Raw genomic sequence first — 14,605 nt, forward strand, 5'->3', positions numbered from 1 at the left:
GAGTGGATTGGAGCTTGGAGAAGTAATTGTTGAAGGAATTTTGGGAGATTGAAGGCTTGGAGCAAGGGGCTTTGCTTGGGTTCAAATTACATTGCAGTTGGGGCATCTCTTGGAGGTAATATCTCGTTCTTGGGTTCTTGTTATGTTGTTTCTTCATTTTGGGGTTTGTGGGAACTTGTCTACGGATGTAATTGGAAGTCTACAGGTTAGATCTGAGGTTGCTACCTCAGATCTGGAATGGAGAAGGATCAGAGAGCATGAAAGTCCCTGTGTTGGAGTGTTTTGTGGAGCCATCATGTCCCCAAACCCTAGCCCAATGTGCTAATGGCCTAGATCTGTTTGTATTCACGTAAAGTTTGCCACTTTACGTGATGAATGAGTGGTAGGAGGCTAGATCTATGTTTTGGAGCAATTGCATGGCCTGGAATGCTTCTGAATGGATTCAGACCGGTGGTACTCGACGAGTCACATGAGTGTACTCGACGAGTTGCTTGAAGATGAGCTGGGACTCGGCGAGTTGGAAGAACAACTCGGCGAGTTGGATGAAGATGGCCTGGAACTCGGCGAGTTGTATGAACAACTCGGCGAGTAGGTTGAAGATAGCCTTAGACTCGGCGAGTCAGTTGTTGGACTCGGCGAGTCTTGTCGAAAAGTCCCAATATCTTCCGGTCGAGTCGAGAATCGGTGAGTCAAGGGATGACTCGGTGAGTTGTGTGCGAGTGGACTTAGAGTTGTTGGACTCGGCGAGTCTCGAGGTGACTCGGCGAGTTAGGTCGCGGATTGAGTGAAGCTCTGATTATGGGAACTCGGCGAGTCATAGGGTTGACTCGGCGAGTAGGGTCAGTCAGGGGTTGACTTTGACTGAGGACTTGATTTTGATCAAGGGTTGACCGTTGACTTTTAGGGTTTAGTCAGCGATGTGGCCTTTGGGCCAAGAGAGGGGAAAAATAGTCTTTTACCCTTAAGAGGGTGCCATGAGAGGATTGATTCTAGTCTCGAGAGTTATATTCATGAGAGTATTTGCCTTACGTGTTAGGCGGTGGCGAGTTCGAGATTTAAGTGTGGGGATATCTGCTTTCTGCTTGCCAGGTGAGTCTTCTCACTATACTTTACCTTGAGTAGGTAACCAGAGTTATGTGACAGAGTATTTGTATGCTATGTATGTTATGTGTTGTACTGCATTATTTCTATGTGATTTATGCTGTGCATGTTTTCAGAGCTGGAACCAGAGGGTTCCTAGAGTTAGAACCGGAGGGTTCACAGAGTTAGAACCAGAGGGTTCACAGAGCAGGGTCCACGGACCCACAGAGTTATAGCCTCGAGTGGCTAATGTGTGTTGTGTGCGGTATTTTGGGGAACTCACTAAGCTTTGTGCTTACAGTGTTTTGTTTTATGTTATGTTGCAGGTTTCTTTCAGTATCACGGGACGACACCGGCTTGATTGTACACACCAGAGAAAGAGTCATGTTTGAGGATCCTGGTTCTCTAAACAATTGAAATGGAGTCATGTTTTTTTTGTAACTCGATTATGAATGAGATTTTAAACAAGTGTTTCTAAGAATTAAACGATTATTTTTAAATGAAAAATTGTTTGAAATTTTCGGTGTTGCAAGTTGGTATCAGAGCCTTGGTTTGAGGGATTCGGATGCGCCTTTGGGTAATTCTGGACTCAAACTGAGGAAGTAAGAAAAGTTTTCAAAGAAATAATTTTCTAAGGCGAATAAGAGTTCAAAGAGAAAACGAGAAAGAACAGTGTGTACAATCAGCCAGAGCCCGAACGGTGATTTCCCAAAATACCCTTACTTTTGTGTTATGAGATATTTATGATGCACTTTATGAGATATTATTGCATGTTAGAGACAAGCTAGGTATTCCATGTATTAGGACTAGAGTGGCCTGATTTGTGATGCCTTAGCCTAGGAATTTCTGTGATATGCGATGTGCTTTTGAGTATGTGATGAGTGAGAATATTTGATTGGAATCCTTTAGGGGATTTGAGTAGAGGAGTAATCTAGGGAAGATACCTAGATGAGTACTGTGGTACTTGGAGAAAGAATAGTGAGAGCCCGCGAGGGGAAGAGTTGCAGAGTTCCATGGTACTTCCGAGGATGAGTAGAGCAAGCGGAGTTATCACCCAGAATGAGTTATATATATATATTCTTCGATGCTCGAATGCTGCTTGCTTCGTGCTTTGTGGAACTCTCGATGATGGGAGTCAGCTACCAAGCGAATATGACGATATTCAGGAGGTAGATGGCTGGCATCATTAGGAGCTCTTTAGTAGCTGATGGCAGAGAAGTGTGGGAATCTGAGGAGAGCCTAGGGAGTAACCTTAGCCAGATGAGTGCACTGGCAGGGAAGAGAATTTCGCTGGGGAGCGAGCGCGCGACGGAATTGGTGAACAAGAAGGTCGAGCAGCTACTTAGGGGCTCCGGGATAGTCCGTGTGGAAAGTATGGGTAGATGTGGCAGGTAGTATGGGCCCGTACTACTGAAAGCAGAGGACCCATACTTGATACAGGGAGTATTCTGAAGGTTCTAACGAGCGTATTAAGGAGTGATGTATGGTTCGAGTACCATACATCGGAGCAGATTGAGGAGTGATGTATGGTTCGAGTACCATACATCGGAGCAGATTGAGGAGTGATGTTATGGTTCGAGTACCATACATCGGAGCAGATTGAGGAGTGATGTTATGGTTCGAGTACCATATATGGGAGCGGATTGAGGAGTGATGTTATGGTTCGAGTACCATACACCGGAGCAGATGGAGGAGTGATGCTATGGTCCGGGTACCATACACCGGAGCATATTGAGAAGAGATGTCATGGGAAGAGTACCATGGTTCGTAGTGAATGATGCTTGTGATTCTCTGGTTATCCGGTCACGATTGATGAGGTAGAGATTGGACGCTATGGGTTTTAGGCCTGTAGGCCATGATTGAGTTTGGAGTTGTAACAGCCCGAAATCTCAGGTATTGTTTAACTATGTTTTTGGGTGGTTTAAGAGGGGACTCGGCGAGTTGGAGCCTAGACTCGCCGAGTAGGATCGCAGACTTGGTCGCGGGTCCGCGACTGGACTCGACGAGTCCAGATATGGACTCGGCGAGTCGACGCTGTTCAGCAGAAACCCTAACCATTCAGTTTTGGATCGTATTTAATGCTCTTATAGGCCGTCATTGTCCGTCTTTAGTCGACTGAGAGGAACCCTAAACGGCTGTGGACATCTAGAGCAAGATTGGAGGATTTTAGGGCTTGAAGAAATTGTTGGGCAAGGAGGAGAAGGGTTTTGGCTAAAGGAACAGAAAGGGATTCGAGTTCTGCGGTTTGGAGGCACAGAGAGGACATATTCCAGGTAATATTTCGGATTCCCTTCTGTTGTTTGATGTGTTTATGAGTTTAGGGTTTAGAGAACCCATTTGGTGATTAAATGAATTAGTGCCTTGTTACCCAACGACTATAATCTTGTAATAGGACCTTTAGAGGTCCAGAAGGTCCCATGCATGTGTATTTCGGGACGAGACCTATCTCAGGAAGCAGTTTGATCGACTGCATGGTGTGGACTCGCCGAGTCCGATGAACAGACTCGGCGAGTAGCTTGAAGATTCACTGGGACTCGCCGAGTTGTTCTTCAGACTCGACGAGTGGAGTCGGGGTGGCCCCACGATTCTTCCAGGAGTAACTCGTCGGGTCGAGGAGGGTACTCGACGAGTAGATAAGGAATCTCAGAAAGTTGGAGGACGGCTAGACTCGCCGAGTCGCCAAGGTACTCGCCGAGTCCGGTCGAGCTGACCGTTGACCGTTGACCAGAGTTGACCTAAGTCTGACTTCTTAGGGATAGTCACACTTAGAAGATATGAGTGCTAATGAGATATGTAATGTTATAGGAGGGTTGTAGCTCGTTGGATTGTGCACGAGTGATTTTAGGAGTTGCTAGCTTTCAGCGTTTACGAGGTGAGTCTTCTCACTATACTGTACCCGGAAGGGTTTGACTGTGTGACCGGAAGGTCAGATATGATATGTGATATGTATGCTATATGTGGTAAGTTATTTGTTATGTGTGCTATGTATGTTATGGGCCGGAAGGCGATTATATTATGGGCCGGAAGGCAATATGTTATGGGCCGGAAGGCGATATGATGTGTGATGGACCGGAAGGTCGGCGTGGGTAAGGCCGGAAGGTTTACCCAGCAGGGACGGAAGTCCCCTGAGACACATGGACCGGAAGGTCGGGCCTGGAAAGGCGTATGTGCGTAAGTTGTATATTGGGGAACTCACTAAGCATTTATGCTTACAGTTGTTGTGCATGTATTTCAGGTACTAGCGAGGACCGTGGGAAGGCGCCGGCATGATCGATACACACTGAAGATTGTCTTTATGATCTTGGGATTTTGAATAAATGTATTTGACAGAATTCTTAACTACTTATGCCTTGTTTTAAATGGAATTAATTATGTTTTAAAAATGAAAAATTTGTTGAAAAATTTGAGTTGTTACAGGAGGGGCGTACCTCAAGAGGGAAGTCGAGAGCCTATCAGAGTATTTTGGTAAGGAGTTAGAGGGAGAGGAGAATTTCGGTCTGAGTTGAGCAATCAGTCGATGGAGGAGAGGTCACCTTCTATGTGAGTGGTGCTATTTATGTTCGTGTGCGGAACATGAGAGGCCTGATGTTTATGTTTCGGGTTTGGGGGTAAAACCCTGCAGGTTGTCATTGATGATGATTTTCCATCAGGGTATCAGGTAGCATGTGTGCTGCGAGACAGTGATTTACCATGAGCAGATAGTCAGTTGGGACTGAGATAGTCGAGGACCATGTTACGCCTATTTGAGTATAGTAGGGCGTATTGTAGAGGTATCAGTGGGGAATCTAGTCGAATTAATCAGTGCAATGATTTTCTATCCATGTTGGTATTGGATTGGTACGAGACTTGGAACGACTAGAGGCAGTCGTGACGAGAAGTTCTTGAGGATTTCATATGAGGTTCAGAGTTATGAGATCGGTTAATTTCCTTAAAGGGGATTATCGGGTGTTGCGTAGCACTTTCAAGGGGCAGGTGCGTTATTGTTGGTGGAAATAGTTCGTGAGGTTGTTGATGTGTCAGATAGTGATGGTTCGAACCCTAAGTGGGGGAGAACCAGGTGGTTTATTGAGAGAACCAGAGATTTGTGCAAGAGCGGTTAGGGGTTGGATGCAGAACTTGTGGTTTGAATTCATGAGATCAGGGTCATTGGTGATTAAGGAAAGGTGCAGGGCGAGATAATGCATGTGATATATGTCTAAGAGAAGGATGGGTGTCCCCACGGCGGGTGGTCAATGATCAGGAATCTGATGGTGGTCAGAGTCGTCTCGAGTGGAAGGCTCGTAATGATAGTATGGGCAGTTGAGAACTTCTGGGTTGAGATATGGGTAGCAGATTATTGAGTAGCCAATTCCCGGGCTAGGATGTGTATTCTTGCTTGAATTTTTGAGCAGTAGTGGAAAGGGTTTCGGAGGATCATCAGTGTGTTCTGAAGGGTTAGCGCCTTCCTTGTATTCCAGTTGAGTGTTTGGATGCACTGAAGTTACGCATCGTGTGATATCAGAAATTATTATGGGATTCAGAGGAAATGTATTGTCGTGAGTGTATGGTGTTGGGAGTAAGGGAATCAGTGGTTGTGGCAGGATCTTGTGATGTTCTGTTGGGATATTCCGAGGTATCCGGGTATGATACCTTTATTTCGGAGTTACTCGTAAATCTTAAGTTGAAACGACTTGTGGTGTATCAGGTATCTACGGATCTAGTGGGAGCCCTTCGAGTATGGGCATCCAGGGAGATTATTAAGAGAGTGGATCTTCGCAAGGGTGGGCATTTTGATATGCCGATTGCTTCCAGAGTCTGGAATGTGTATTCGAGTCGAGTATGGGTAGCTGCCTGTGATAGTCTGCGGAGCATGAGCTAGTGGAGTTAGAGGGTGTTGTGATACTGCGGGGAGCCGTAGTACTCACTAGTCAGAGGGTGTTGTGATACTGCGGGGAGCCGTAGTACTCACTAGTCAGAGGGTGTTGTGATACTGCGGGGAGCCATAGTACTCACTAGTCAGAGGGTGTTGTGATACTGCGGGGAGCCGTAGTACTCACTAGTTAGAGGGTGTTGTGATACTGCGGGGAGCCGTAGTACTCACTATATGGCAAGAGAATGTGATGATGGAATGATCTTCAATCAGTGTATGATGTGGAAGAGTTTTGGGCTTGAGTAGCCCTAGTATTGAGTTCTGGAGCCTGGATGTTGAACCGGGGGCGAGACTGGGGTCACCGTCTCTGTCGGGAGATGCGGCGAGATGCGCAAGGGATATGCGCAGCAGAAACCAGAGATCAGAGTTGAGGCGATCCTCGGTTGGATTGTATTTTCTCGCATGAGGAAAAGAGAATTTTGTGACTTGCGCGTCCCTGGGCCGGGATAGTGATCACGGGGAGGAAGTTAGTGGGTTATTTGGATCATGATATGGGTGACCTTTGGAGGCTCAGTTGTGGAGTCAAAAGCTGACCTGGTGCTCAGTCTCGAAGAGAGATATGAGAAATGAGCTAGAGCTTATCATGATGATGTCTGAGGACACTTCAAAGCGAGCGAGCGATTCAGACGCTCGAAGACATGCTTCGGGCATGTGTATTAGATCTCGGAGGGAGTTGCGGCACGTATTTATCTTTGGTTGAGTTATCCTATATCAACAGCCATCATTAGTGCATTAGTATGCCACCCTTTGAGCTGTTGTATGGGAGGAGGTGTCGGACCCTCATTTGTTGGGGAGGGGTAGCGCATGGACCCGAGGGCCCTTGCGAGCAGATCCAGACCATGTGTGGTACATGGAGTAGTGGCAAGGTTGGCTAGTGGTTTCCCTGGGTAAGGGAAGAGAAAGGTATGTAACCCCCGGGGGGAGTGTTGGTTCACGTAAGTGAAATTAGTAGTGAGAGTGGATGATTTGGAGTATGGTGGTTGAACACTGTGTCTGTGACAGTGGTATGGAATGACAGCATGTTGGGATGTCTGCTGAGGACGCGGAAGGGGTTCCGCGGGAGTAGAGCCAAGAGTCTCGGGATGGATGCAGGGAGGGAGTCTGGGACTCCCAGCTTGATTCTGATTAGGGTATTGGATATGTACTAGTGGTTCATCCTGGGGGGATGTTGGAGGATATCATCAGTGCATCGGGTTTTTCCCAACCTGAGGGTGCTGGGAAAGTTCAGCATGCGTATGTGATTGCAAGAGGAGAACTCGTGAGAGTTGCCCTGAGATTGAAGAGTGGGTCTTTCTGTCAGCACAGAATGGATAGAGTGGGATTCGGATCGGGGATCCGATGGTTCATGGCTTTCTAGCCCTTATGGGTCGAGCGATTTTTGAGATTTGGAGCAGTGATGTATCTCGGGTAATTCTCGATTGTTGAGTGTGATTATCAGAGGGTACAGCCAGTGCCCGGTTCGAGACGGTGGTCAGGACACCGTAAGGAAAGGGAAAGCGTGTTCGAGTTTCGATGGGTATGCCTTGTGAGACCTGGTCCGATTAAGGTCAGGTGGCACGTTGTGGGAGTATTTCTGGAGTTGAGTTGTTGTAGGCTTCGAGGACGAAGCCTAATTTAAGTGGGGGAGAATTGTAACATTCCGAAATATCAAGAGTAGAGTTGAAGGGCTAAAAGAGTAAGTTGTGAAAGAGTGACTCGGCGAGTCCATGGATGGACTCGGCGAGTAGAGTCGCGACTGGGTCGTGTGCTAAGTAGCCAACTCGGCGAGTCGGTAAGGAGGACTCGGCGAGTAGGCGCTGATTTGAGAAAACCCTAATTCTCGGGGTTGAGCCCTATATAAAGAACATTATGTTTTCCTCCCAGCCTCTTTATCACCCCCTTGAGCCCCAGAAAACCCTAAATCGCGGAGAAGCACCATTGTTGAGTGGATTGGAGCTTGGAGAAATAATTATTGAAGGAATTTTGGGAGATTGAAGGCTTGGAGCAAGGGGCTTTGCTTGGGTTCGAATTACATTGCAGTTGGGGCATCTCTTGGAGGTAATATCTCGTTCTTGGGCTGTTGTTATGTTGTTTCTTCATTTTGGGGTTTGTGGGAACTTGTCTATGGATGAAATTGGAAGTCTAGAGGTTAGATCTGAGGTTGCTACCTCAGATCTGGAATGGAGAAGGATCAGAGAGCATGAAAGTCCCTGTGTTGGAGTGTTTTGTGGAGCCATCATGTCCCCAAACCCTAGCCCAATGTGCTAATGGCCTAGATCTCTTTGGATTCACGTAAAGTTTGCCACTTTATGTGATGGATGAGTGGTAGGAGGCCAGATCTATGTTTTGGAGCAATTGCATGGCCTAGAATGCTTCTGAATGGATTCAGACCGGTGGTACTCGACGAATCACATGGGTGTACTCGACGAGTTGCTTGAAGATGAGCTGGGACTCGGCGAATTGGAAGAACAACTCGGCGAGTTGGATGAAGATGGCCTGGAACTCGGCGAGTTGTATGAACAACTCGGCGAGTAGGTTGAAGATAGCCTTAGACTCGGCGAGTCAGTTGTTGGACTCGGCGAGTCTTGTCGAAAAGTCCCAATATCTTCTGGTCGAGTCGAGAATCGGTGAGTCAAGGGATGACTCGGTGAGTTGTGTGCGAGTGGACTTAGAGTTGTTGGACTCGGCGAGTCTCGGGGTGACTCGGCGAGTTAGGTCGCAGATTGAGTGAAGTTCTGATTATGGGAACTCGACGAGTCATAGGGTTGACTCGGCAAGTAGGGTCAGTCAGGGGTTGACTTTGACTGAGGACTTGATTTTGACCAAGGGTTGACCGTTGACTTTTAGGGTTTGGTCAGCGATGTGGCCTTTGGGCCAAGAGAGGGGAAAAATAGTCTTTTACCCTTAAGAGGGTGCCATGAGAGGATTGATTCTAGTCTCGAGAGTTATATTCATGAGAGTATTTGCCTTACGTGTTAGGCGGTGGCGAGTTCGAGATTTAAGTGTGGGGATATCTTCTTTCTGCTTGCCAGGTGAGTCTTCTCACTATACTTTACCTTGAGTAGGTAACCAGAGTTATGTGACAGAGTATTTGTATGCTATGTATGTTATGTGTTGTACTGCATTATTTCTATGTGATTTATGTTGTGCATGTTGTCAGAGCTGGAACCAGAGGGTTCCTAGAGTTAGAACCGGAGGGTTCACAGAGTTAGAACCAGAGGGTTCACAGAGCAGGGTCCACAGACCCACAGAGTTATAGCCTCGAGTAGCTAATGTGTGTTGTGTGCGGTATTTTGGGGAACTCACTAAGCTTCGTGCTTACATTGTTTTGTTTTATGTTATGTTGCAGGTTTCTTTCAGTATCACGGGACGGCACCCGCTTGATTGTACACACCAGAGAAAGAGTCATGTTTGAGGATCCTGTTTCTCTAAACAATTGAAATGGAGTCATGTTTTTTTGTAACTCGATTATGAATGAGATTTTAAACAAGTGTTTCTAAGAATTAAACGATTATTTTTAAATGAAAAATTGTTTGAAAGTTTCGGTGTTACATATATTTTCAGCTATCGTTATTCATATGTGAATAAAAATGAATCAAGTTTTTTCTATAGTACATTCGTTATTCACTTATGAATAAAAACTATGATTAATTTTTTTTTTACATTTTAAGTATCATTCATATATGAATATAGCATATACTAAACATAGTATATTCATATTTAAATATTAGACGATTCATTCACTTGTGAATATTACATAGTATATTCACTTGTGAATATTAGATGGTATATTCACTTATGAATATTAGATAATATTTTCATATCTGAATATTACATATTATTACATGGTATATCACATGTGAATAATACATAGTATATTCACTTGTGAATATTAGATGATATATTCACATATGAATATTACATAGTATATTCACATATGAATATTACAATGTGTTTTCACAAATATATATAATTTTTATATATTATTCACATATGAATAACATCTAGACTTGCATATTCGTTTTTTTGTTTTAATAATCATATACTAATTCAAGCGAGAAAACAAATTCATATATGAATATAACGTGGTAATTTAGTTTATGCATTTCATCAAACAGTTGGAGTGCATACAAGTTAACTATTTTAAAAATGTTAAAAACATCAAGTTATCAATTCCAAATCATCATATACTTCCGATTTCAACTTCAGATGCAACACCTATATCTGATCGATTTCTCATTTTGATTTTGATTTCCGAAAATCAGATTGGGAACCTGTGAGTATCGATTATGAGTCCTTCAATGTCGACCGTGACTGCGAGTCAAGAACTCCGTTTCCAATTTCATGAACAGCGAAGAAATTCCGATTCCAACTGATTTCGTTTGCGAATCTGGGAAATTCCAGTTCCAAACTTTAACAAATCGATGAAAGTGATGAATTTGGATTGCGAATTTGTCTTGAACGACAAACCTCCCATCTACGAATATTGATGATTCATTAACAGTGGATGACATTGATGATGGTTTCGTTGAAGAAATTTGGATGATTGTTGAAGGTTGGAGGAGAAATTTTGAGGATGGACGAACTGTTATTGAAATCTCTATAGTTACGTATTTGACATTGAAGGTTATTAACATATTACAAGTTTGCCACCGTGTCTTTTTATGCTTATATAAATGAGTGGCTGAGAATGATTCCCCCATTCTCAACCTTTTTTATTTTCTCAATTGAACCCACCTCTATATATATATATATATATATATATATATATATATATATATATATATATATATATATATTAAGTGTTTATATTTATAAGAACGAAGATTATTTGGATTGTTTGTGTAAATAAAAATAACAAAACTCAATTAACTTCCGGGTATCTGTTCAAAAATTTCCTCTCTAGTTAATAATGTTTTAATCTTTTTATATTTTTTTGAAAAAACAATAATATATTTTAAGGTAGAAATACAAATAAATTTAGTAATATCAATAAACTGAATAGAAAGTGAAATCATTTGAATAATGTAACACAACAAGTTTGAAGCCTAACGCTATTAACTATGAGCAGATCCATTGTCCGCTGAACATACAAATAAAATGAGCTCATATATAATAGAGTAAAATGTAAATTGGTGCATGTGTCTCTTAAAAATTATGAATAAAATCTAAAAAGTTTTCGATTCGTATTATTAATCTACAACATAACTTTTTTGTTGTTTTGGCCCCTATCAACCATGATTTTTTTTTATGATTTGTTCCACAAAACCTGAAATTATGAATATACATTTTAAATATATTTTTAAAGTTTTTAGTTTAAAGTAGTTTTATTATTATACTATATGTTAAAATTCTCCACCCTTAGCTACAGTAAAGTGGGTAAGGGATTGACAGGATTGGTCCTTCTATTATTTCTTTTGAACATTTTGGAAATTTGGGTTGTCTTTTGTCAAAATTCCCCCTTTTATTATGCTCTTCTTGCCCTTATATTTTGCTAATGTTGTCGCCACAGACAGTCTAGATATGGACATTTATCTGCATTGTAACTATTACGTGTCATTTTTTCATTCCCTCTTCCATTGTAACCGATACGCGTCCTTCCCACCGCCTCCACTACTTCCTACTCCTAACACGGTGACCTCCACCATTTCTATTCCCCAATAACATTACTCCACCACATCTCGCACCACCAATGCCTCGATACCTGAATACCAGATGCTTTCAACCGGTGTTCGTCGATTGTGCTTCCCACCCCACCGCTTCTCTCCGCCTCCTCTTCTTCATTCTTTCTAATCACTCACTTCCACAACTTCTCACTTCTTCCGTTTTCTCAATGGGCTTCAGGAGTACCATTGTCGATCCATTCCTTTGTTCTACTTTTATTCTTCTGTCGAGTACCCTTCGCATCTTCGTTTCCCTTTTCTGGCTTCCAATCAAACCTACCAGTCACCGCTTCCACCTCCTACATCGACTATCTAATCAAATACATACATGAATGTAGACCAGATATTACTGTCTCCATGCTTCTTCTCATACGCTTTTGTATCCGTTTACACCTCTCACAAACATGGATTTTGGTTCCGTGTGTTTCGTTATTTTCGTCTTCTGCTACCATCGGTGATGGCCGACAAAAGCCCTAATAACGATTGAAATAGAAATTCAGGTTTGTTTTCTGAACTGCATAAACCATTGGTCGATACAGTTAACAAGTTGTTGCATTCATTTTCTATCTTCACAGACATCGGTTGTCCCTGCTTAAGGTTTACCACAATGGTAAATTGGTCGACCAACTTTTCTCATCATATGCCCAGGTCTTTCATAAAAGAATGATAAAACCAGATGTGGAGTTTTGATAGATTCTGCAATGACAGTAGTCAGATTAAGCACTTCTATTAATATTAATAGTATTATCATCATTAAATAATACTACGCTTATTTGACCTAATTTGTTTACTTATAGTGTAATTGCTTAGTATAGTATAATTGCTTACAGTTGAGATGTCTAATTTAAGCAGTCTTCATGAAGCGTGGTTTGCTAATGAAGATGCAGTTGGTACAGCTTTTGGCATGTTGGATAATACCAATATCAAGCCACCAAAAGATGGAGAGGAAAGTTAGGGTAAAATTGTAAAGTGGTTTATGTTTCATACTTTTAGTGAAGTTTTTAGTCCTTATTTTTCTATCATTTGAAGCTGCTTTGTGAGATCTGCTTTCATATACTGAATTACTAATTTCTATTTTTTTTAATGTTTTTATTGATTGTGGTAGCATACATTAGAACATGTATCAATGATACTCCTGATCGTTTTACTTTCAGACGCCCAATCCCATCTTGTGATGATACTGTGCAGCACCTATTTTTAGGACTGGAATGGTATTTAATTATATTTTTTAAATATTCAGAGCAACAATCTTAATTTCATAAAAAAAAAATATGATACACTATAGTCGTGGAGTTGAGTAGATGCACAATTGTAGTATTGAAGGCAAAATTAACAGTCTTGGGCATATGATGATGTTTGATAGAAATTTGTATCAGAGGTATTCAAAGTTTTGATAATTTGTAGCTCAAATTAGAAGTTTTATTATTGTATACATATAGAAGTAATATATAAGGGTTTGAACTCCTTTGTAAGTCAAATTAAGTCTATATATTTGTTTCTAAAAAAAAACTGATAATCGTTTAGAAATAATCTACTTTGTCACTTTTAATTTTTGGTTCAAACTCCTTTATTTCTTCCACTTTTAAATTTCGTATTTTAATTCCCACTTAATGAATATATGATAATATGACATGTGCTCATTTGCTTTACAGGATGGAAATCAAATGCTTGGTGATGATGATCAAGCTGCCTCATCTTCAAGGGAGGAATCAAATACTGAAGAAAGGGTATGTAAAATTTGACATATACATTGGTAAGATTTCTTTCCATATCCCAACATTTCTACATTCCATCAACCATTTTTTTGTGTGCGTTTCTGGGGGTCTATAACTGAACCGGAAGGACAAATATGTCAATTTCACTATGCAGAGGCAACTATGTCCAACACATAGGAAACATGTTCAATAATGATAACCACAGTTCATAATGACAGCGAGATTTGAAGGACCTCTATTTGTAAAGAGTAATGCATTTGTTGAAGCTTTGGAAGGGAAGGTAGTTTTTGGCATTCTTTCCAGAATCAGATAAAATAATGTGCATATTTTTCTTGTGGTTCTCAGCATTTTCAATCATATTTTTGTTGATAGTAATGAATTAGCTGCAAATTATCAGTTAGTACCTTATTATGACAAAGAATTCCAGGCTCCTTATGTCAAATTAAAAATTAAATTATCTCTCTTTTACATTTAGGTCATGTTATAGAGCCCTTGAGTAGCTGACTTTTTGTTCTATTGCAGTTTTACCATCTGAAGTTGACCGAATATCTTCTGGAAGGCTCCACAATCAATCAACTGTAATGTTTTCATTACATCATCAAATACCTAACACATCTTTTTGCTATATAGAAAATTAAAATCAAGAAAATCAACGATAAGAAGAAAGCATCAATGAAAGTCGAAAAGAAGCCCATCATTGAAAGGGTAAGTTTGGAAATTTCAATCCTCCATTCCTGTGTATTTTTTTTCATATGGACCATTGTCTTTACTGTTGACAGGAGAAGGCAAGAAATGGAAAATACAATGCAAAAACTAACAAAAAAACAAACTAAGACAATGGCTCACTTTGAAAGGGCAAAAAGGGAAGAGGTTGCAGCTCTTATTCAAGTTGCTTTCCAAAAATTTTTAGCTAAAGAGAAGCTCTGTCATGAACGCCATTAACTTATCAGAGTAAATTAAGCTGAAAATGTTAATTTTTTACCCAACATATGTGTTTTAAAAAGAGAATATATCTCAGTTTGTTTTTACTTTACTACATTTTTTAAGGATCATACTTTCATAGTCAACCAATTATAGCATCCTACTTCCATGACAAACGTTTAACATAATGTCTTCCATCGGTTTTCTTTGTCATTAGTGTCGAATCCAACCCTCGCGAAGCGGGGCTTCTTATCTAGTTATTAAAAAAAAATTATGTCCACCAAAGCCCTCTCTCTCTCTCTCTCTCTCTCTCTCTATATATATATATATATATATAT

The sequence above is a fragment of the Lactuca sativa genome, chromosome 7 (assembly GCF_002870075.4).
Source record: "Lactuca sativa cultivar Salinas chromosome 7, Lsat_Salinas_v11, whole genome shotgun sequence".
In the NCBI taxonomy this organism is placed as follows: Eukaryota; Viridiplantae; Streptophyta; class Magnoliopsida; order Asterales; family Asteraceae; genus Lactuca; species Lactuca sativa.